The sequence below is a fragment of the Ambystoma mexicanum genome, chromosome 12, assembly GCF_040938575.1.
Source record: "Ambystoma mexicanum isolate Mex_15411 chromosome 12, UKY_AmexF1_1, whole genome shotgun sequence".
Taxonomy (NCBI): Eukaryota; Metazoa; Chordata; class Amphibia; order Caudata; family Ambystomatidae; genus Ambystoma; species Ambystoma mexicanum.
In genome coordinates this window covers 702,058,244-702,083,585 of record NC_090936.1, presented here as the reverse complement: position 1 = coordinate 702,083,585, position 25,342 = coordinate 702,058,244, and positions in this window count along the sequence as shown.

Here is a 25,342-nt window from a genome sequence, read left to right as displayed (position 1 = left end):
TCTACATGCAAGGCAGACGGTGAGTCGCACACTCTATTTATCCCACTGCGGGTGTCCATGTTTGTAGCGTGCCCCTTTCTTACTAGCCTGAGAGTACATATTTTTAGTGTTCCTGGCTGCCACAGCGTACTGCGTGTGTTTTTTACGCGCACTTGGGCAACAGGGGTCGCTTATCTCTTTTTCTTGCTTTTCTGGAATGCATGTGCGTTGTGTGACACGTCATTTCTCCTAGGAAGCCACAGAATGGGACATTCATTGTAGCTGTATATACGTGTTTTTTGATTGAACACACTTTTGTAATGTGCAGGGACGCTACCGCCTGCCTTCGTGCCTTCGTGTGGTGGACCTGATTAGGCCTGTGCGTGTCTTTGGCCATGCGCGGGTTTCCCCTATTCAATTCCATGAATACGTGTGGTTTGAGTGCATGTGGGCATTCTGTGTGCTTCCCAGCAGTACATCCCCAGTTCCGCCCTTATTTTCACATGTTGTTCCCCATTCCGCGCTTTACGCCCTGTGTTCCACCCCCTTTTTGGTGTGTGCGCTAACGTTGTGCGCTTTTGCTTTGCGCCATGTGCCCAGCATTCTGTATGTTCCACTGACGTGTGCGCCTGTGTGTGCCCGTGTGCGCCACGCACAGATTAGGCGCACTTCCTGGGGGAAACACGCACAGAGCCTTCCATGAATCGCACGCGTGCGCTTGCTTTTCATGCTTGCGCCGGCTTGCGCCGAGATTTTCGGCACACGTTTGTTCCATGAATCGGCCCCTAAATGTATTAAAATGGAATATACCCAATCCAAAAAGATATGCTTTCAACATAATTACCTCAAAGAAACTGCACAGCTAAGAGCAACAGCAGACCTACAGACAGTAATAACACAATTTACCAGAAGCTAGTAAGTAAACTTCATTTTTCTTATATATTTTCTAAACTTTCTGTATTAGGTACACTAAAAGTAATATATATATATTTATATTTTTACACAGAAATGGCCAGCACTTTCAAATGGCTTGAGAAAATTTTTCCACGTGAGGAAATGACTGAAAATAGTGATACTAATGGTAGACACTTCTCTATATAACCAAATTAATAATCATAACTTCATGTGTACTTAACATTTTTATTTTTTTTAACAGACCATACAAACTTTGAGAATAATACATCTAAAGACACATTAGACCATACTCTGCAGCGCATGGAAGAAAAAATGGACATGCTGATGGAAAATTTCAATCTTTTGAAACATTTTGTGGAGGACCACATAAAAGAAAAAATGAAATATCATTGTCCCACATGTACCTGTTCCCCCTCTCCATGTCCCAGTCAACTATCCCCAAACCCTCAAAGCCAAGAAAAATGTTAAGATGAGACTTCCATCCCTTCATCTCCTCCCATCCATCCTCTCAAAACCCCCAATTCCCCTTTGTTTTTGTCAGTTTCTGCTTCCCACTCTCTTGCATACATTTTATATCTGTATATAATAAAGACAAATATAGCATATTTCCGCTTCCCACTCTCTTGCATACATTTTATATCTGTATATAATAAAGAAAAATATAGCATATGTGTTTTAATTCAGTCCTTTGTGTCTTATTTTTTAAAAAAAAGGCAGTTAAGATGTCCACACACAGTGTGGCTCTCCGGACTGTCCGTAATTAACCACAATGGGGGTGTCCTAAGGACACTAAACCTGTCCGTAATGTCCGCAGGCAAGTTGAAACTGTTCTAAGAACATGAGCAGTGTCCGGGATGTCCGTAATTAACTGAAATGGAGGTGTCCTAAGGACACTATTCCTGTCCGTACTTTCCGCAGGTTAAGTTGAAACTGTTCTAAGAACACATTTGGTGTAGGGGATGTCCACAATTAACCAAAATGGGGGTGTCCTAAGAACACTATGCCTGTCCGTACTGACTGTAGAACATCTATGCACATGCATAGTCCTACGAACATAGCGCCTGTCCGTAACTGTCCGTCTCACTTGTGTCGCACTTTTAATTAGTTACATGACCCGAACGCTGTCCGTAAAACACCTGCATGCATACAGCCGTTCCTGTACATTTGGTGTCCTGCGGGCACCCGTTCCCTTCGCGGACATGTTCGTGACATCATCATGTGACCGCACCCATGCTGAGTGTGAGTCCTGAATTGCGGACACTGTCTGGGTCCCCGAGCATTTTAAAAGTATGTTTCTGGCCATCCAAAGTATTTTATAGTAAAAATTCACCATAGCACATGTCCCAGACAATGACCCTGACTTTCTACATACTTTTTTGGACTTTTTTAGCCTTTTATTTGGAAGTTCGATCTGTCTGCGGACAGCGCGGGTGTCCGCGAAGCACGCACCCACACCCCTATAAAAGGCCACACCCCAGAGCTCATCCTCATTGTGCTCCTGGCTATCTGCCAGACAATTGTCTACTTTGGCTGGTAATCTTGCAGATTTTGCTGCGTTCCATCAGACCTGAGGGCATCCATGCTTGCTGCTCCAGCTGGTGCTACATCTGTCTCAGCACCACCCCACCCCCTCCACCACCACCACCTACCCAAGTGCCTGAAGAGGGGAACAGGCATGAGGATGTAGAGGAGGAGGATGAAGAGGATTACGAGGATGAGGTAGTGGAAGTCCCTCCTACTAGCACTCAACGTGAGTCTTGGGTGTGGTGGTTGTTTACCATTCATGGTGACGTACCAAAAGCACGTGCGAACAAGGTCACCTGCAACCAGTGCAAAATGGTGCTGAGGCCTGGTTCGTACAGCTTTGGCACGACATTTATGAAGCGACACCTAAGGTCGTTCCATGGTGGGGCCATTCGCAAGGTTGTACCTTGTGATCAACGTAGTAGGTTGAGTTTCTCTACCACATCCTCCGTTTCTGCTCCTGTCACCACAAGAGACACTCCTGTGGGACAGCATATCCCTCCAGCTGCCTCACAGGCCACCCATGTTGCTGTTGACCCTTACCTTTCGAGGGTCACAGTTTTGTGTATGTACTGCGATGCAGTACTCTGCAGGGAGGAGACTCTTCAGCGTTCTTTCGAGGCGGTGGTCACAGAGCATGAGTTGGTCGGCCCACTACCTAAATAAGGCCCACCCTACATCTTCCTCTCTCCACCTGCCCTTTCTTATCCCCATGGTTGGTGTCCCTTCCTTACCCTCCTTTCCCCTCCTCTCCTAGTGTGTCCTGTGTAAAAAAACTAAAAAATATAAAACAAAAATCCGAAAAAAGGATCTTTTCAGAGCCACCTTTCACAGTCTAAAAATAGAAGTGGCAAATAAATGGAGCAGAGCCCTGTGCATTTTTAGAAGTCTGCGAACATCTAAAATGTTGGGGTGCTGCCCTATCAAAGCCATTGCACTTTTCTCTGGGAGGAAGTGGTGGCTCTGAAAAGAGCCTTTTGGTGGTGTTTTTTTTATGTTTGAAAAACTTGAAATAGTCAACACCTACTGCAAAATGGATGGCTGTAATTCCAAAAAAGGTTGCAATGCATTTTGTACATTTCTCAGAAAAATCTGATTTCCAGCATAAGTAAGATGAACTCCATCTCTGCAAAAAATGTATGTGCTACGAAATATAATATTTTCATTGTGGAAAGAGGACATGCCAAAATCTCTTAGAAAGGCACAAACAGCCTTATTAACATTGCGCCTCACTTTCTCCATTTATGGACCAAATGAAGAAGAACGCAGCCACATTTGTCTCTGCGCGATACGAGAAAAAATGACTTGGGAATTTGGAAACATGTCCATGAATTTCCCAAGTCCTTCTTTCATCGCAAATTGCAAAGAAATTCCTGACCCATGTCCTAAACTGTTCCCTTCACAATGAATTATGATTATGTCTGGATGAAGCTCTGTCTCCAAACTAGAACAGAGAGGTACCAGGTCCAACCACTTCATTCCACGCACTCCATGCCAGAGCACTTCCACATGAGGGAATCCAAGATCTGCAACGACTCCACAGCATTCTGCATGCACCTCCAACCAATGTATCCATGAGTCTCCCAAAATCCAGATAATCTGTTTACTGAAACACACAGCCATAGCTAACTGTTCTACTCTCGGGAAAAAGACTTTCTGATAAACTCTCTCCTTACACAACACACTCAGTAAACTTTACTGACCAATCCCTTGCTCTGCTCATTCTTATTTGCATGCCTCTCCACTCCAAAATCCCTGTATGTAATACGCAATGTCCGCGGACATATCGAAAATCTGAGCATGGTGAATATAAATTTAAATAGTGTGCCCCATTCCCCCTTTGAGGTTGGCTCTGAAAAGAGACGCTTTTTGGGGGGTTATTTGCAGATGCTTCACACACATCTGTTATTTTGTATTTTTTGGAGTTTTTTTCTTCTTACTTTACTCCTAAAATCTTCACATAACCTTCTCCAAAGCAACCCTTACATTCCAAAACATCATGACATTTCCCAAGATAAGGAAATGCCATCTTCTTTAAAATAAACAGCATTACTGGAATCAATATTCTCATTATTACAGAAGAACATACCAGCTCTAAGCATGAAAGCACACATGCATCGGTTGATTGCACACCTAGCAATGTTTTGCTAAGGACAAAAAACAGAACTATTGTCCCATATTGCCCTAGGCAATAATCCAGAAAAAAATGACTTTGGCATTTGGAAGGATGTTCATTACTGCTTGAACCAAGTGTCCCAAATCTGTCAACAAAGTAGGGGCACTGACATAGCCCAAATGGAAAGCACGATCATGCAAAACTATCACATGGGGACTGTTCATCCTGCCCATATCTTCACAAAGTTGTACAATTCCTTGTACATTGCAATCAGGCACAGTGCTCCACACCACCTCCACTCTTTAACATACAAATTGTTTGCCAAATGCCTGCATTGAGCATACTCTTGTAAACCATGCACAAACATTTCTCCAAGCACCAACACCAACACTTTCTCCACCTCACTGCACTCAGGCTCTTTCAACACAAATACACAACCTCAACATCTGATTGGCTGATCCCTACAGTCTACTTTCCATGCTGTTTTTGCTGGAAAACCCTGGATGTGGCACGCCCTGTCTGCGGACAGGCATGGTGTCCGCGGACCGCGTAACTCTTGGACAGCCATTCTACCCTTCCACTTCACTCTCTCTGCCATTCGCTCATTGGATACAGCTAAGCAGTCACACAACCATCCACCAATCACATCCAAGACCTATACATCTAACTGCATCATCAGAGTTCAGCACTTCAAATGTACTGTTGATCACTCTACAAGTCTCATATCATTGGAAAGCACCTACTACAAAAACTATTCTACAAGTCTCCAAGATTTCTACTTGCAGCTGCATGCATATCCACATGCATAAATACAATCTACAGGTATGCATATTTTCTGCACAATACATGTACAACCCTTATGAATGCATGTAAACAGAGTAACTGCCACTTAACCTACATAACCTATAAAATGTACTTACTGTCATTTTTCCCATCTGCTATAATCAACTGTCACTTCCAAACCTGTCTGCTATCTAATTTTATTTTTACACACACAACACACCTATCTAAAAAATTATAATATTATAAGATTGGAGAAATAACAGTATAATTGTGGAAAAACACTTAGAAGTGTATTATAAAATTACACACAGCCAGTAAAAGGTCATGCATCTTAATAAACTCACACACATAGACACTATCATTGAAAAGCTTGCAGCTGCAATAACACCACTACCTGTAAATCAGACCCTTCTGCTTTATTACCCACACCTTCACAAATGCATACATTCCGTGCGTTTCTGCCATTTACCTTATAAAAATTGCAAAATAAATATATCATTATTTCTTCTTTTCCCTAACATCCTATAACACAGCTTTAAAAAACCAAGTGAGTTTCATACACTTAATATTCAACTCATTTGCAAAGCATGTTGAACTAAAATATTGTAAATAAAATATAAAGGTTGCACATAGTGAAATGAAACTGCATGCATACACTATGTTCAGATATCAAACAAGAATACTACAACAACAACATAAAAATCAACGTCTAAATTAACATCAGTGCTATAAACACACAAAATTACTAACTTCTTTCTTTTACAATTGCAGTGAAGACCACTCTCCTGGAAAGCAGCAGCATCTGAACTACAAACAACTCCAAAGAAACCTGTTCATTCCACAAAAAAAGAGTAAGTGTAATACTACCTTAATATTCTTACTGTTCCTCAAACACACTGTGCGGTTGATTCATGTAATTTGTGCACCAAAGAAACAGAGATTTGTGCACCATTCTGCCCACAAATCACCATTTATTAAACAGGTATTAGCAGGCTGAATGGCACACAAATCCCAGTTTTTTAGGAACACAAATAACATAACTCATCCCCTAGAATGTTAGTTTTACAAAACAAAGAACTGTTTTAATTTTATACCATTAGATTTACTATTAGTGCTTCTCCTCACCACTAGCTCACTTTCTACTGTCATCTGAACCACAGTATAGTTACACAAAAATAGAAGAATAACCTTCCCAAATAATTGTAGCTGCCCAATGCAGAATCACACACCACCACATACATCTTTACCGTCATACTCAGACACTCATGCATAAAGCACACATACATTGCACAACAGCACAACCCATACCTTCTTTTTTTGTTTCAACAGACCCCAAAGAATGCCTACCAGAAAGCAAGTCCGTAGAAAGCAACGCAGAAATAGAGCAAATGAAAATAAAAGTGTCCAAAATAAGCATCCATCTCTAGCAGAGTTTGTACAAAAGGTTCAAACAAAACAGCTAATACAGTCATTTAGCAAAACAAAACAAGCTTCCAGTACAGAAACTTTGCCTCCTCTATCAAAATGTAAATGAAAACAGAAAATGATTAACAAGAATGCAGCTACCACTACTGCTCAAACTGCTCCTATAAATCTTGATATAGTGGCAAGTAACCATACCAAAAAAAGGATTTTAGCAAAAATGTTCCACTACAGAGTCCTTCAGAATCTTATAAAAACAGGAGACAAACCATGCTCAACCCTTAAAACCTACCGTAGAAAATAAATCTTAGAAGCTTTGATGGACAGTGCAATCCTTCTCAAAAGAAAGTTATTTAGTTTAGTGTTAAACTAAATGAAACCATTAACAAAACTAACTACTAAATTACAAAAATGACTTCTCAATAAACGGGATGTCAACAAAAATGACTTCTTAAATATCTTTTGAGGTGATTGGAGTCACACCACGAGCACAGAACCATATTTTAATGAAGAAGCATACAAACAAAATCAAACACACACAATTGCCATACATAGCAGTGGACGAGGTTATGAAAAACTTTATAATACCATAATGCAACAAGAAATGCTGCTTACAAAAATATCCCTAGAAAACTCAGTATCAACTCTCCATACGACTGAACGAGAACGTCCAGTATACAAATGGCCATGCACGTCAATGTGTAACATTGCCAAAAATCTTTCAAATCTTTAAGCCAGTTGCTCAATCAGTATGTGAAAGGCAAAGACAAAATCAAAATGAAATTGCTGAAAAATATGAATACCTGTGCAGTGCACAAATACGCAGGAGTACAAGGACATTCATTGGCCTACATTTCAGGACCTATTTGCAAAAGCACCTTCCATCATATCAAAATGATATCAACACATCATTCAACTATAAGAAATCTAGTCTATAAACTGTACTATGCTAAAAGTCCTGATTTAGCATTAGCCAATTTAAATAATTTGTTATTTAAATGTTGTCCCTATTGCACTTCTAACTTCAATAGTTCATTTTAGCATGTATGACTTTTTACCAACAAATCACTTACAATATTTTAGCATATCCAACACAAAACTGACAAAAAGCAAAAACATATAACACATAACATGCACATGCACTACCTGCACGCTTTTATTTCTCCTTTGTTCCCGTTACTGAACACCTCTTCCCATTCCCAGTTTTACCTACTCTTCTCATTCACTTCTCACCTCTTACACCCTCTTACTTGTTCCCAAGAATTCTTGCTTACACGGAAAAATAATATTCAAAATAACTATTCCGAGTCTACTCAATATACAAGACCCCTACTTTTTTCTCTTTATCTTCATTTATTTATCTGCACTGGACGAGACAATGCTACGTGGTGCCGCCTACTACCCCGTTCGGGCTAGGATAACTCTTCTCCTTTTCTTCTCACTTTTTCACAAACCCTAATGGCCATATAAAGGACAGATCAGAAAAGCCTCAACATCACTCACACAGTCCCTACTCCTGGCTTTAACCCACCATCACCTGTTCCCTTGTTCCTGAACTTTCCACCTTACCTTTCCTTGGAAACCTTCGCAACCGGCACTCACGTTTTCGGTCAGGTAATCCGAGGGTCACCGTTCTTGGTCTGACCCCAGTCAGGTCCGCACCCGAACCGAGCCGCGGCCCACCTCGGCGAACAGCTTTTCAGTCGGGTATTCGTCAACCGGGAACCCTTGACCCTTTCTTGTAGTGCGCACAGGCTGGTCGGCCGCAGAGGCGATGGTTTTGCTGCGGGGCGTCCTGGATATCGCCGCACGGTGTGGGCCTTGAGGCACCTCTCCAAATCGCGTTGCAGGGGGTCGCCAAATGTTTGTTCCCCCCCGTCTTTGACGTGCAAAAGAATAAAGCAAACACACCCTTGACGGGGAATAAGGCAAAGAGAGCAGGCTGCGAGAGTTCAAGTCAAGGTTTATCTGGTGAATAGTATTCAAGAGAGCTGAGAGCGCTCTGCACGAGTTATCATTACATTACATTTTATAGGGTAAATGACTCAACTAACATAGGATACTACGTTGGTCCTGGATTGGTCAGTTCACTTGACGTCTCAGGTGGGGTGGCATCTCTTCATCCGGGTTGGTCGCTTGGTTGGCGGGAGGATTGACATCAGTCATTTGTGCTCCGCATGGGTGAAGGTCAGGTCGCTGGGAGGCAGGATGGTCACTATCTAAGCTAACATAATATATTCTCAAAAAATGCATGCACTAAATAATAATTGTTCAAAAGACCTCCAGTAGTTTATCATGTCTCTATAGAAGTCACACATATATGTATACTATCAATAACATAGGATTGTACAAGTCTTAGGTTAAGGGTCTTGACCGCTATAATACACTGGTTGAAATTAAGGTCCGTACGCATAAGAATCTCTGGTATATGGCAGTTGTTAGGCAATGATATACTGCAGCAGGGGTCTAATGTTAGTTGGGGATCTGCGGGGTGGGCATCATGGCATGGTCAGTGGTCTGGCACATGAAAGGAATATCTTGCAGGGACACAGGGTCACAATGGCAGTAAGTTTCCACTGGCGAGGGTGCAGGAGGGGCAACAGCATGTTTGTGGAGATGGACGAGCTATGTGCTTAGCTCATGCTAGTTCGCATGCAGCACAGTGATCTCAGACGAAGAGCGATGTGTCACATTTATTATGTGTTGCAAGCATCTCCGGCTTCAGCGTGAGAATGGACCCACAAAGTTTTCCAGTCAGAGTGAGAACGAGGGTGGGGCCCTGTGCCCTGCGTGCCTGGCCGTGCTGCTGTGAGAAAAGGGAAGAGAAGCGTTTTTGTACTATCGCAGTGAGGCCTAGTCACTAAGTCGAAAGGGGGTAGAAAAATGGATGCCCCGTGTCCTGCTCAGTGGTCGCATCTACGCGACAGTCAACCAAAGTTAACATTGCATAAGGGCAAGGGGCGAACCCACTACTGGAGGCACTTGGTCCGAGTTCTGTACTGAGAAGTAGAGGACACGAGGGGCCTGATGGCCCCTTGCTCCCACAAAATTTGTTGCAGTTTTGCTCATTGCCGTTCGCAAATTGCCTTATTGCCTGCCGTGCCAAAAAAGAAAGGCACCTGTAAATAAAGGAAATAATGCGTTAATAACGGCCTTTCACAATGTAAGGAAAAAAAAAATGGCATACACTCCAATTACTGCATATTTCTCAGTAAAGTACATAGGCTAAATAGTCTTTGCCAGTAATAGTCTAAATTTGGAAAGCAGTAACGTGTGCTACTGAAAAGTACACCTACTTGTTGTAATCCGGGGCGGTTTTGGCAGTTTGGATTACAAAACAAAATCCTCTTTGAAGATTGCCACCATAGAAATGGAAGGCGGTTATTGCATACATACGCCCTCTTCCCTTTCCATGGTAGGCTGCTCAAAGTACGTGACGTGACGCAACATTTGTAAATAAACATACAGCGACGTAAAACCTAATAAAACATTATAGAGTTTGCAAAGTAGGTTTATTTAACAACAAACTGGCAGAGTCCATCGGAGTAAGCCCATTTTCAATACGATCATAACAATGCTTGTAAGGGTGGCATAGGAAATGGTGAAGAAGAGGAGCATCTAGTTTTTTTGCCATACAAAATTTTAACTCTTCATTGAAGCATTGTTTCCACAGGTATTTCCCAGAAGTCATCATTACCTGGAGCCTACAGCACCATAAATGAAGTGACGTTGCTCCGAATAGCGAGTTCAGCGTACAGACAAATCGGGCTTACAGTCTCGTTCCACATAATTATTAAGGACAGGCATTTGCTGTCCGAAGAAGCCCTCACTTGGCATTTGAAAACCATGGCAGACACAGTATGGCATGATATACCTAGGCAGGAAAAGTTACAGAAAGTATGTGTCAATAACCAACCTCTACCAAAAAATTTCAAAAAAGACACAGAAAATGTGCAAAGTACAACACAAATGTACGTGTTCAAACATGACATGTTAGTAAAATGTTAATAATTTCCATGAGAGCCTATAGTAGCAGGCTACAAATGGTGACATTTTGCATGCGCCTTAAGTAGGGTCGGCAACTCTTTGATAGTTTGTCACGGGACACTTACCCACAAGGCGATCATGACGTCACGTCATTCACTTGGCCCGCCCCTTTGTAAATGTAATTTTTTTTCAATGGCTCTTAATTCCTGGCTTAATTGAAATGCAAATGGTTTGTCCTTGGGCAGGGATGGTCATGTTTTTTAACTGCAAACATGCCCATCACGACCCCAGGAACAAAGCATTAGCATTTTAATGAAGCCAGGTGTCAGAGTGTTACAGTTCCAACTGTAGGCTCAAAAGGAGCCAGGGATGCAGAGCTGGCGGACAAAGAAAGCAGCAGGCGGCAGCGCTGTGCTGTGTACATGACCCCTTCAGTTTGTAGAGTGGCAATGCTGGAAGTAGGTTCTTCCAACGCGACTCGGGACAACCTGCGTCCCTCACAGCCAATTTGCAAACCGCAGGACGGAGCACCTAACTGCGGGAAAATCCCCCGAAATCCGGGACAGTTGGCCAACCTAGCCGTAAGAGTAAAAAAAAGTAGCAACTACACAGGAAGAGGATAAATTGTTTATGAATTTAATTATAAAGGACAATTAAAAAAAATTATGTCTCCTCATTTCAACGAATACCAAAAAACGTGCAAATTTATATCCAAAGCTATGAGGACAAAGTTACTGTTTCAAATAAATAATATTAATGCTAAAAAAGGATGAGTGCACTCATAAGCTACAAACGTACAACCTGGTCACTCTGCAACATTACAGGAAAAATGTAACAGTGCATAAACATAATACCGCAATTATATTAGCACAATTAGATGTGCAGTAATGGTACAATAAAGCGCGGGTGGCTGTAGAGTGGGCAAAAATATACTTACATAATATTTACTGCCTCCATTTTGTTTGTGCAAGTCACACGCCAATGTATTTGCATCGAAGAATCTTCGTATACTGATATTGCAAGTCCCTTGCAAACTTTTTAAAACATAGGGCCTCATTCCGAGTATGGCGGTAAGGGATAGCGGCCACCGGTAAGGAGAACGGTGGCGGTAATCCCTTACCGCCATACTCCGAGTTCCCTCTGCGCCCTCGCCCTTAACGCCTGCTTTGAGCAGGTGTTAAAGTCGAAGGCGCAAAGGGGCCTCCAAGCCAATAACGGTGACCGTAATGAACGGTCACCGTTATTTGCATCGTCCCCATTCCCATTGAGCCCTGTGGGGGCTCATTCGGGAATGGGGAAGAGCCTTGGTGAATGGGGAACTACCGCCCCGCAACATATTCCAATCCAACTATACAAACTGCTACTCCCATACACCTCCACAAGCACTGTTTCCAGCAAACACTGCAGATGGTGTCCTCAGTTTTTTAAACTTAGGATGCCAGTCTGACCGCAATTTAATTTCAAAAACATTGTAACTCACATGCCGTAATTAGTCGTGGTACAGTGAGCAGAAACTTCCATTTAAACGTATAACTTTGGTGACAAGAAAAGTCCACTTTTTCAGTTTGTATTTGCACATCCCATTCTGCCCCCCCACAAAGGTCACCTTCTGAAATACTATTACATGAGTGTGACAAGTCCAATGCTGTCTTCTTTTGGATGAGTTGCTGGCAATATGCTCGTATAGTAAAACATAAATAAAAGATAGGGGAGCCACAAAAGAAAGCTGACATATTTCACGCTGTTCTACAACCAATCAGGGAAAGAGCCACATGTTTGCGGGCACAAACTTTTCCCCCCATTCAATCTAAGGGGAAAAGAGATGTTTTGAGAACCCCTGCCCCTTATAACTTTTGCCCCACTGCCCCAAACATCACCAAACTTTCCAAAGAAAGTCAGAGTGTTAGATTTTCTTCTTTTTTTGCAAACTTTGGTAACGAACCGCCCAAGGGTACCACAGGTATAAGGCTGCCAAAAAGTGTTCTTCCTATGGAAACAGCAACTGCCCATAACAACACAGCCACTAACGTGCCTGTCTAATATGCTGCATTGCTTCTGGGCTGCACCTAGACATTTGGATATGTGCGCACTAACATTTAAATGTATACATGTACATTACCTTATAACTGCACTGCTGATAAGGTTGTTTCTGTGTGCATGGCCGAAGGCCATGCATCCAACACTGTACACCCTCCCCAAAACCATCTAACATGCTAACCTATACTACGGGTGTATGCATTGCTATAATATGATGTGGTGGTTCTGGACAGGGCCTAGGGTTTTAGAGGTATTGTATATGGGCTACAGCCTGCAGCCATGCAGCCAAAACTCTACATCCTGCCCACAACCACCTCAGTGATGTGCAGTGGAAGGGGTGTATTGATAGGAGTGGTATGCTTCACTTGATCTCGCCAGAGACTGCATGCCTAGCTATATGTCCATAGATATTACAATGTGTTGGTGTGCACTGGCTTATTCCTGCAGCCCTTATAACTTTGTTTTTTGGTGCATGGCATTCGACCAAGCACCCAACACAGCACACACTCCCCACAACCATGTAATCCATAATCAATACTACAGGTGTATCTATGGATGGGACATCCTACGGCCTACAGCCATGCATCCAAAACTCTAGGCCCTGCCCACAACCACCGCAGAATGTCACAACCATGGTGGCGTACTAATCAATAAGAGAACCATATGAAAATGTAATGTAACAATGACATGTACTCAATTCCAATGGTCACTAACACCACGCGTGTCCTTCGATCATTTTCAAGGTGCCTGCAGACAGCAGGTACTGAAATACTACCCTTATTACACCCCTCATTTTCTGGACGTACAAATATCCTGAACAAGGCAGCAATTGAGAATACATCATTAACAGTTGCAGTCCAAACAAGCACAGTATTTCGTCCATCTCTTACTCTTTCAACCTGCCCAATCACTATAGGTGATCAAAATAATTTCCTAAACACCATTTCGCATGGCGAACACATCATTATCACCTACCACCCAAACAAGTACTGTATTTAACCCATCTCTTACTCTGTAATCCTCCCCACCCAATGTAGCAGAGCAAAACACTTTCCAAAACGGCATTTCGCCTCTGGTAGCGACCGCGCTGTCTTCGGATCCAAGATGTCGGGCGCATCCAGACATTCTGATGCACATCACGGCCCGCTGTAGCCAATCGGAGAAGATGTTGCATGTCCGCGGTCATGATGCTACCCCTCTGGCCAATCGGTATCTTGTCCGCGGAGCGAACAGGGAAGTGTAACCGTGGAGCGGACATAGATATTACACATTTTTTGAGACATATTCTTTGGTTGTTTTAAAAGAAACTACTGGAAGGATTGGCACCAAATGTACAAAACCACGCTTTCGGGAACAATCCCCTGCCCCTTTCACAAATTTGGTAACAATCCGTCCAACGGTTTCACCTGTAGGCGTGCGCAAAGTTTTCCCCCCATTCAGTCTATGGGAAAAAAAGATGTTTTGGGACCCCCCATATAAGTTTTCTCCCCCTGGACCAGACATCACCAAACTTTGGAAAAAAATTCAGAGTGATCCATATACTTTTTTAGCAAAGTTTGGTGTGGATTCGTCCAGGGGGAGCGAAGTTATAAGCCTCTCAAAAAGTGCTCTTCCTATTGAAACAGCAACATAACCACAACTACACAGCCACTAACGTGGCTGTGTAATTAGGTTTCTGTATTAACGACAGCACTCCAATACAATGATATTAGATGAGTACATTCTTTAATAGATTAAGTAGTTTGTGATATGTCTCCCAATCACCCCTGACATCTTCTTACCAACAATATAAACACATCTCCTTGTAGGGACTTTTCATCAAAATGTATTTGACATGTGATGTCATCAATGACATTTTTGATGTCATCTTTGATGTCCTGGGTGTTAGTCTGAGCAGTGCACAGTGGTTGCGCGAGTTATGGTTGTTTAGCTTGTGAATTTCTGGGGAATTTCTGGGGTTTTTCGATTTTACTTGAAACATAACGTTCCTTTAACAAAGTTTTTTCTTTGAATTTCATAGGTTTTTATTAGTCCAACATAACCATAGCATCCCTTCAACAACGTTTTTTCAGTGAATTTCAAAGGTTTTTATTAGTGCAACTTAACCATAACGTCCCCTTAACAAAGTTTTTGTTCATTGAATATATACATATATATATATATATATATATATAAATATATATTTGTTGTGTGTTTGGGTTAGGAGATTGGGGGATGGTGGGTCGCAGGGTGAGGATGTGTGGGCAGGGTTAGAGAGGCTTGTGGGGAACTGCCCCCCATTAAAAGGACGAAAAAAAACCAAAAGAGGCAAAAACAGCCTCAGTGAAAACACCATGATGAAAATGCATATGTCCAAAATAGCTGGGATGAAAACACAGGAAACTGTTAGGATGATTGTAGTAAAAAGAGTAGTGTGCCCGAATATCCTTCTTTCCAGCCTTCAAATAGGCCAGAATTCCATATTGGTGCATCAATCACCAGAAAATGCATTCATATATCTGGTATATTCACCTAGGATGTCTAATATGTCCTTGGGTCAGGCAGCCAGTTTAAACCTCCAAAAGCTAGCAAAGGGACGGTCAATTTTACATGTATTCTTTTAGAGCTATAAACCCATGTGTATATTTATAATTATAATTGTTTGTTCATAACACGCATGTGCATAAAGTGAATAGAGAGAAATCTCCTGATCAATACTAATGTACAGTAACATGGGTCGGCCAATGATCTTAATACTTTAATATGTCTACAGCATAACTGTTGGTAACCTCCTAATCTCTCTACATAGAATCACACTTTTAAATTCTGGTTTCTGTTTTTTTATTTTTTTTTGTCATGTATTTATGATCTATAGATTAAGAAAATATCAGCGACCAGTGAATAGTTAGACTTGTGTGGCCTCTTTTGTGGTTGATGAGTTAATAAAAAAGAATTATCACATACCCAGTAGTTCTTGTTTGACAAGATTTCTGTTTAGGGTTCAGAACCCACTTCAAGTATACCAGTGCAAGAACACTAAATGAAAACCACACATGCACTACAATGTAATTATTAACAAATTGCATCATGACATACAGGAGCCTTTGTGAGATAGTCTTGACTATTAACACCTTTAAAAATACATGTCCATCCTTCAAAAAGATTGGAAAATAAATCAGGGGATCAGTGGTTCGAATTGCTGCTGTCCAGAGTGGTAAGAAAGCACAGATAGTTAATTTGCACATGGGTAAGCTGTTCAGCCATTCAGCTGGCTGGAACAGCATGCAAGAATACACAATCCCCGCCCCCACTGTCCCAACCACCTGAGGCCCTTCCCTGTGTGGTGTTTTCTTTTCTAATGTGGGGAGGCAACAGGGAGCCACTGGCAAAAATCACCTGATGCCCGTCCCCCACTTACCTCCGGGCCTGGAGTCTTGCACTGTGGTCCCCGATCACCTTCCATTTGGCCACCGTCAATGACATATAAAAGGGACTATGTCCCATTTCGGAAAACCACAACCATTTTGGAACATGTTTTCCATGGCTACCATCATCCGAAAAGGGACCTAGCCCCTTTTCCATTTCAATTGCAGCAGCATTTTTTGTAAGTTTCTATTTTGTCCAACGGGAGATGGGATCATGCAGAGCTGTTCTCCTGTCAGATAAAAAAAAAGAAAACTATCTGCACTCCAGTAAATCCTGGTCTGCGAATAGCGTTCACACCCTGGCAAGGGGCCGACATGTGGTAAACGGTCCGTAACCTGGGCTGAGGCTCTTGCTTCCCTTCGGCCTATCAAAGCTCAGGCTGGTGGGCGGTTGAACCCCATGTCCGCCCCTCAGCCAGGGCATGAAAGCTATAGTATGTATACGTTTTCCCTTTACACCGTTATATGTGCTTGATTTACAGGCATTGTAACTATTTAGCTGCTGGTGAGATGATCGCCCATCTGCTCCAAAAGACCAGTGGAGTAACTTTGCAAACACGCAGCTAAATGTGATGCATTATGGATGCCTGCAAGATTTGAAAACAGCACATAAAGTTGCTTATTCTTATTTCAAAATGACTGAAATATGTTTTTATTTTTTTAGATGTAGCAACAGTTGACACCCACAGAGTGCATCCGTGATATTTTTATTTAATTTAATGTATAGAGCACTAAACGCCAAAGTGTTTAACAAGTAAAAGAAATGGCACAATTCAAGTGGAAATAAATGAAACAACCAAATAAGCAAACAACCAAATGTGTTTTGAGATGAGAATGGAAGTGTGGAAAAGAGGAGAGTGATTGAAGGGGAGAGGTAGTGCTTTACAATGTTTAAGGGCCAGCAATGGAAACGGAACAACAGCATGAAATGGAGTGCACAGACTGTGCGTATAAAAGGGCTTGAGCTATAAGAGAGCAGGGAGTAGAAAAAATGAAATAAGAAATATTGGTAGGCAAGCCTTAGAGGCATTTGAAGACAAGACAGAGAAAGTTAAAGAGAAGGTGTATTTCAAAGAAGAGCATTTGGAGCAAAACAAGCGCAGGAGAGATAGTCAGGCAAGGTTAAAGAGAACAGAAGAGGTGTAAATGATAGCCGAAAGACCAAAAAAAAGTGTAGAACAGTAAAATAAATGATAAAAAATAAGAAGAAACAAGGATTTTCAAGGCATTAAAAGAAAAGAAGGGTTGCACATTCCAAATATTTAAATGCTGTAAGAGGCGAGATTAGGCTGAAGAAAAATTAAGTGAAGCAGGAGGAAAAAGCAGAGGGGGAGGTATGGTTGCAGGAAAGAAACCACCAAAGAAAGCAGAAAGAAGAGAAGGAGAAAAGGAAGAGAAAGAAAGGATGAGCTAAGTGTCGATCCAGTAAAAGTAGTGAGAAAGTCCAGAGGATGAAATGATTGAGACGAGAGGAATCACAAAGAGAGAAAACAGAAGCAGACCTAAGACTGAACCCTGGTTGATAATGCAATTTTCTGAAAAAGTCAGTGTCCAAATATAGCCTGACGGCGTTCATTTCCTTGAATGAATTGCTCGATTACCTTGTCTAAACATACCTGATCTAGGTGATTTTGATGCACATGGCAAATGGGTTAAATGGGTTAGTGACATTGTAGAGCACAGCCATGTTTTTAAGTGTCGAAGACCTCTGAAATTCCTCTCTGTTTTACATGTGTTAATAGGGATGACCATCAGCAGCCTAAGAAATCTTTGCAGTTCACCAAATAGTCTCCTAACATCACTCCCGAGTTGTTGGAAATGGCTCCCAGCCTCATGTAAGGCAGTGTATGTGTAATTGTGTGAGAACATTTCCAGTTGTACTTGCAGCAATCTAACATTGATGTCTGAATATGGCTTGAAATGTTCAATGTTTTCATCAGTGAGACCAGCACTGCACGTTGCTGGATTGAGAAGTATTTCTTCCAATTGGGAAAATTCTTGCAATCCTGGTTGACTAAACCGGCGTTGTAGTTTTGAAAGGGCCATATCGACGATTTTATAATACTCGATTTTGAAGAGCTGCTCAGCTCTCGTGTTAGAGTACTGTTCCCGTTACCAGCAAAACGCACTGGCAATATTCTAGGACATGGAGGGGTGATTGGTTCTAAATCCAGTTTATGAACTATTGTCCCTGCTTGCTGAAAAAACAAGAGAAGACATGGCTCATCTCTGAGCCTCGTTAGGTTTCCTTGTATGAGGTTAACTTTTTCAGCATGCCTGAAAAAGTGCAATTGCACTCATGTAAGTTTTTATTTAGTGTTGTGAGTGGTCCATTAATGAGTGTATCAGTATTAAACTAAGAATAGCATTTCTTTTAGGAGAGTTCTCCAGAAGACCACTTGAACTTGCTGCTACTTCTTCAGTACTTTCTTCCATTCCTGGAAGGCTGTGTATAACAAGCTCATACTGTTCTAGGTCAGCTTCAATTGCAGATTGTTGGACTGTCCATCTGGTAGGGCACTGATCTGTGTGGGCAATAGCTGTAAACAACGTTCAGGGATTCACCAAATATCTACCCTAGCTCATTTACCCAATGTAGGACATTTTGTAGCAAGAGGCTAGCGTCACAGCTTTCTTTCACTACTAGGTTCACACAATTTGCACCACATTGTACAAATAAAGCTAGTGACAGTTTCTCTGTGATACAATCCTGGGCTCCATGATATGCCTCAGACATGTTAGCAGCTCCATCAAATGCCATGCCTCGGAGGAGAGCAACAGGAAGAGGACGACAGACAAGCACATCAAGAATTAGGTGGGCAACAGAAGTGCCCGTCGTATCCTTATGATCATGGAACCCAATTAACTATTCATGAGGCTTCATGTCAGAGTCTACATAATGAAGACAGATGTTTTCCTGTTACTTTCCTGAGCAGTCCTGAGTTCCATCAACAATAATGGAATAATACAGTGAGGCGCAGTTAATGTCAGCTATGTTGGAACAGATTAATTCATGGCTCATTGAACAGATGATTTCATTCTGTATTGCTGGACTGGTGTAGTCTTCCTTTCCCTGCAGCTACATTTTGAAAGGTTCAATCCCTTCACAGCCACTGAACATTTTTAGTAATTCATTGCACTTTCCTCATCCAGTTGATGACCGCGTAGTGGCAGTACTTGTCTGACCAGATAATGCAAAGCGATGACTAGCTTACATAAACACTTCCTTGAAATCTCTTGTGACTGCCTCAACTGATCTTGCAAAGACATATCAATGCTTCATCAACGTAGGGCATCTACAATTTTCCAATATGCATGCTGATGAGTTTCAGATGACTGGTGAGCTGCAAACTTTTCACGTGCCTTCTTCCAATTGGAAAATCCTACTGAAGAAAATGTTGACTCACGTCTCTGACAATGCAAACAAACACATTTTATTCATTTTTTGCGCAAGGGAGAAAATGCACCGCCTTCAAATCAGGGCTTAAATGTTGCCACTCAAATTCTTTATACCAGGCACTTTAAAATTGCAGGCTTCTTTGTCCACAGATTTGTGGTGGTATCTCCTCAGAAAGTGGTTGAAAGGACTTTTCCAAAGTAAGGATTAACATCTGCGTTACATGGCCATCTGAAGAATGACAAAGTGTGGTAGTCGGTGTGAAAGAACTTATTGTAGCAATGTCATCACCAGCACAGTTTGTTGATTGTGGCTGTGATTCACCTTCTGATTCATGTTCATCGTTACACTCAGTGTGCATTTCTTCTTAATGAGGCTTACTAATTGATGCAGTTTTCGTCTGATCTGCAGGGCCAACATTGGGTCTTTTGAAAAGGGCTTCCATGGTAGGCTGGCTTCCTCTTTGGCGCTTCATCTGCACTTTTTCTGGTTTGGAGGGATGAAGTGAATTGCTTTGAAATGTAGATTTTTAACATAATGTTCATAGCAAACTAGTCACATACGCTTTTCTGTCAAAATCAGAATCACTAATCAAGTACATTTTAAGATTATTCATCAGTAAAATGTTAGTAGAGGTGTGGGCAAGCCAAGAATTTCATAGGACTTGCCAGAGCCTAGACAATAGTAGTCTAGCTTGGCTCGAACTGGCCCATTTAAAATGTTGTGTGTGATTTGTGTTCAGATTGAGAGCGACCGTCCCAGGCACTGTTTAAATGGAGCAGACATACAGCGTAGTGCACAGTGCACATTGGTACTAAATTGGAAAGTAATGCAGAAAATGGCATGTGGTCTGACACCAGCAATATTCATGCAAGCCAGTAGACAATAATAATTCATGCCCTTGAAAACCCAAGTAAGATATTTGAAGTGAAATCTTGCAGGATTTCATGTTCACACTGCAGCTGCTGTGTTGAGGTGAAGTGAGAGAGGATAGGCGACAGGGGAGATTGGCTGCCTGATACTCGGTCTAAAGCATAAACATAATAGATTACGGGTCAGGGCTGTCCTTATCCCACTTAGCTCAGCTCCTGTTTTACCTTTGCCTCCTCTGCCTGATCTCCTTTTTGATCAATTAGGTAGTCCATGAGTGTGCACACAGTGGTGGCGGAAGGACTGCTGTAAGCACTCCTTATGCCCTCCTCACTTAAAGATTATTAAAAGAATAGATGTATGAGCTAATTTACATGCATATGATCCACATGTAGTTCAATACGAACCTTCTTTCCGGTGTTGCAGATAGCAGGTGGTGGGAGTTGTGCTTGGTTGCTTAGTATCTGACTTTGATTCAAAGCGCAGGTCACAAGCATAGGTTATGTAAGAAAAGCAATTTAAAATGAATTTTCTAACAAAATGAACCTACATTGTGAAATAAAAGCTGCTGCACACTTTATGTGAAATGTGGCTCCAGGGAACCCCAGCCATCAAGTGAAAGAAATCGCTCCCTCAGTCTAGACAACAGTGATGCACGAGAAACATAAAATAGCTGCACTTTAAACTCCTACTTACAAAGAAGAAACCAAACTAGAAGAACCATCCACTGTGCGGCCAGTTAGTGCAAGCTTTTATCATGATCTGAACAGGATTCCGTTTTATCAGCATAACATCGCTTAATGTAGAGCAAGAGCATTTTGACAATCCATGATTGAGCTGCCGTGCTGAGTTGTTTGAAGAAGTTAAATAGTGTCTGATGATGTCCTTCCAACCCAGACCTTCAAGGCTGAGAACTGGATGCCCCTGCAAGAGTTGCTAGCTGATAACAAAGCCAGCACAAAATCTTATAGCCAGTCACAAAGTAAGAAGGGCTAGAATGGCTGCTCAGAAATGCCAGTCTAATAATAATAATTTAGCATTTATATAGTGCTACGAACCCTCAGGTATCGGAGCACTGATTATTATTACCCAAAGTGTGTGTTGCTCATTTATCGATTTTTGAAGAATCAAAGGCTAAGTTTGGCCACACAGGGATTCAAACCTGCATTGCAGAATGTCAAAGCAAGCACTCTACTTGCTGTGCTATCTGACCATCTAGCCAATTAATTACACATACCATGTTTTCTTTAACAAGATGCTCAGAATAAAGTCATGTCACAGTAACGGCTAGACTGGCTGCCCCAAAATGCCAGTCAAGCCATGTAATATTTCATATTTGCTGCCTCTATGCCCATTAACAAATAATGTTAATGCCAAGCACTTCTCCTGCACACATATACATACACACACACACACACACACACAAAATTAATACCCATTCACCATGGATGGCATCAGGGCCTTTCAACCTTTTCAAATGAAAGAGGCCTTGAGCCTCAGGGGTGCCCCCAGCAATTGTCCCCATGTTGCCAATCACAACTCAGCAGTCTTGTAGCACCACAATATATTATATTCTGTCCATTTTCCTTCTGGGGCTAAACCTGTGCACTTTGCAGCACTCGAAAACTTGGAACACCCTTCTGAAAGACATACGAAATACAAAGGACCACCTAAAATTCAGGAAACGACTCAAAACCTGGCTCTTCGACACAGAACCAGAAAGAATTGATGATAAAAAAAGAAAGAAAAAACAGATTTTTTTAAAATAAAAAATAAAACCTCTGGAATCACCTCTCTGCAGCAAAACCCTCTAGTTAAGCTAAACCCAAGGGACAGGGACCATTGCTAGAGACAAAGGAGCATTAAACACTAACACACACCGGATAGGACGAAAGGGCTTAGAATTCATAGGAAAGGGGCAACACACTAGGAGCTCAGGGAGACAATGCTAGACAGAGTCCTCTTACGACAAAAGAGCAAACCATAACCTTAGCAATCTTAGCCCTGAGTGGGGGAGGCCCTCACCTCCTGTCCCTCCCATGGATCACTAGACAGCCTCAGAGATATATCCCTCCTCGCACAGGACAAAGCGCACAAACCACAGAGGTATGCCCCACCAGACAGCAAGGCCAAAGACACCCAATCCCAGATGCCCGAATGAACGAGATAACACGTTAAATCCTCAACGCTTGGCACATGCCTCTCAAACCCTGAACAAACACAACCACTCTCCTGCACTGCAGACCGAAAGCACTTCACTACACTGCAACAACAAAACAAACCATGCAGTCTCGCACAACAGCACATGGGAGCCCACAGATCTGGAAACCGTGCCCATGCTCAGCGAATGGTGCTAACCGGACTGAAGCAGCCAACAGGACATCACAAATCTTACTCTACCTTTATGGCGCTACACCCTACTAACCAATCCTACCCTCTTAATTCTGAGATCTGCCAGAGTGCCAGGGCACCACTCCTCTAACAAAACTGAGAGGTTTAAAAGGCCCCCCTCAGGTGCAGAAAGGTAGTTGTGATGGGAGAGAAGGAACAAGCAGCAGAAGGAAGCAGAAGCAGCGTGGTTTATGCAGACCGACCAGACTTCTTGAGGAGAAAGAAGATGCCAGGACCATTGTGTAGCAGCGAGCAACTGTCGGTTATGAGAGCGTCTGTGCCTCTCAAATCCTAGATTGCAGAGATCATGCAGCAGGAAGCGTTCAAGAGTGATGCTCGCCATCTGGCGATCAGGCCTGCAGAGTCTTTGCAAAGGAAGCAAAGACGAGAGAGGTTTTCACTTCCCAGAGGGCGTCTCAGGTGACTGGCATGCATCTGAGGGCCTTGAGGTCTCTGATGGCTGGTGTGCACCAGAGAACTTCAGGAGCCATGAGGGCTCAATTACCAAGTGGCAAGGACAATGGCAAACAAGAAGAAGTTTGACACCTCCAAAGAAGTCAAAAGAAGAAGAATCCTTTGCGTGTGACTGAAAGTAACTGGAAAATCCCTTTTGAAACTCACACTACCAAACCAAAGCTGAAGCAACTCTCGCAAGCAAGAGAGGTTTACAGGGTACTCTGGAATACCAAAGTCCTAGAAAGCAGCAAAACTATACTATACCAAAACCAGTAGACCATAATGCTGTGAATGTTAGTCTATGGAAAAACCAACAAAGTAAAATGGCAACATGATTAGAAGAGAGCATTTACGCATTGCCCAAGCAAAGAGAGAACTAAACCAAGGCAGTTAGAAAATAGCAGATATTGCCAACCATGGTGGAGGCCCATTGAAAGATTCAGAGATAGTGGCAACTGTGGCTCATATGTTATGCAGCCTTTGTGGAAATTTGCCATGAACTCACATTATCTAAGGCAAAGGAAGAGAATCAAAAGGCCCTTTGCATATCAGTCATTGGTTAATTGTGTAGTGGGGAAACAAGAGTGTCACAAAGTGTGCCCTTCTGGGCGAGATAGAACCAGAGAGAGAGGAACATTGTGGTGAGAACAATGTTGCAGAGCTGAATAAAAAATCTTGTTTTTTCCTGAAGGGCTGTTGGAAGTTGTGCAGCCGCAATTTGTTGAACAATTTGAAGTTGTGCTTGTGACTTGCTATTCGGGCAGGGGAATATACTTGAACTGCAAGCTGGTGAAGAAGTGGGCTTGTTGGGAGAGTAAACCAGATGGAAATTGAGGAAGTGCCCAAATGGTATACTGATGAATATCATTTATGTTGAAGGTGATACTAAAATTATTTGTGGCAAAAATAATCCTGACCAAGACAGTAATTGCTACTATGGATGAACTTAAGAAGGGTTCAAGTAAGGAAAGAAACATTCTACTTTCTGAGATGGAATTTTCTGTTGACAAATTGAACTTATACCAAGTGGAGTTGGAACGTTTGTTGATGAAATGGAACTATACAGCCAACCTGTAATGAAGCCCAATGGCTATGTTCGACAACTGTCCAATGCCATGATATCACAATCTAGAAAAAAACTGGCTTGGCTAAATACACATGCATGATATACTTAACCAAAGGCTACTGGCAGGTCCCATTGAATCCATCTGACCAAGAGAAAACATCTGTTTCAACAACCCGAGGCCTGTTTCAGTTTGAGGTTTTGCCATTTTGCCTTCATGATGCACCTGTCACATTCCAATGCCGTATGGACAGAGTCTTAAAGTCTTATACAACTTTCTGTGGTGCTTAACTGGATGACATTGCAATACACAGCAATAGTTGTCCTGACCATTTACACTATTTATATGAGATGACCCTAGCTTTGAGAACATCTGGTCTAACTGCCAATCGTTGGAAATGCCCTTTTGTAAAATCTGTGATGAAATATCTCGGCTTCTTTGTAGGGAATGGTCTGGTCCAGCCGCAGATTGAAAAAGTCAAAAAAGTCCAACAAACTCCTCCACCTCAGACTATGGAGAGAAATGTGCACATTCCTATGGCTAACTGGCTACTACCGAAGGTTTATACCTAATTATTCTCATGTAGCGGCTAACCTCACAGATAAGCTAAAGAATGCAAAACCACAAAAACTCCAGTGGAGTAAAGAAGACCAAGCAAGTTTTGATGCCCGGAAGAGGATCTTACGTAGCAAATCGGTCTTGATGATGCCAGACTTCAATAGCTATTTCATTCCACAAACAGATACTTCCAAAACAGGATTACGGGGCATACCCCCTCAAGGGCACTATGGCATAGACCACCCAGTGCTGCATAAAAGCAGACAACATTTTGCTAGGGAGCAATTTTATGCAACTGTAGAATTAGAAGCTTTAGCCCTGAACTGGGCTGTCACACATTAAAGATATTATTTGACTAGCAGAAAGTTCTTACTTTTTAAGGAACAGTCTCACTCAACATGGCTGAGCGTAAGGAAAGACACACATGGCAAGATCATGA